Source organism: Pseudophryne corroboree, chromosome 10, assembly GCF_028390025.1.
Source record: "Pseudophryne corroboree isolate aPseCor3 chromosome 10, aPseCor3.hap2, whole genome shotgun sequence".
NCBI classification, from domain to species: Eukaryota; Metazoa; Chordata; class Amphibia; order Anura; family Myobatrachidae; genus Pseudophryne; species Pseudophryne corroboree.
The window spans coordinates 285,777,012-285,777,688 of NC_086453.1; the positions used below are offsets into that span (position 1 = coordinate 285,777,012).

General features: G+C 40.6%; 1 pseudogene; it reads right to left on the minus strand.

Moving 5' to 3' along the window:
* Positions 1 to 282: 282 nt before the first annotated feature.
* Positions 283 to 401, minus strand: LOC134967249 (5S ribosomal RNA; annotated as a pseudogene).
* Between the last annotated feature and the right edge of the window lie 276 nt (positions 402 to 677).

The window sequence follows — 677 nt, forward strand, 5'->3', positions numbered from 1 at the left end:
ACACCCATTTCTCCTGACCAGTACAGAAATTCTGTATTGATGGGACCAAGGAAGGATCGAAAAGTTTGTAGTAGTGTATCTTCAGAGAATCACTTAGGTTGGATCCATGTTATACACTTTGGTGGTCATCAGTTACTTCGAATATGCACGTATTTGTTATATATACATAAAAATTAGTTTGACAAGGCTTGACGCTGAATTGACAGAACAAAGGAAAGAAAGAAGAGATTAGTGGTGATACTGCTGTTGGTGTTCACCTTTTAAATAAAGGGAGTAGTGCCTGCTCTACAACACCGGGTATTCCCAGGAAGTCTTCTCTCCAGGTACTGACCCAGCCCAACGCTGTTTGGCTTCCAAGATCGGATGAGATCGGGCATTAGCAGCGTGGTATGATAGTAGAGGAACTATATACCAATGAGAGTGCACCTATATAGGAGCAGTAGAAGATGTAGTTTTAAAAGTAAGATAGAGTGTAATATGTGGATCTGCTTTCCCCGTTAGGCAAGGTGCAACGCCCACCACAAATGTGGCGTCGTGCCCCCTGGATCGTGGATGAGAGTCCACAGAAAGATAGTAAGTCAGAAAAAAAGGGGTTATAGAAAAAATATATCCTTTTTTATAGTAACTTATTCAGTGAGTCTTGTAGGAGAAAAAAGAGCTACTAATTAAATCTCAAA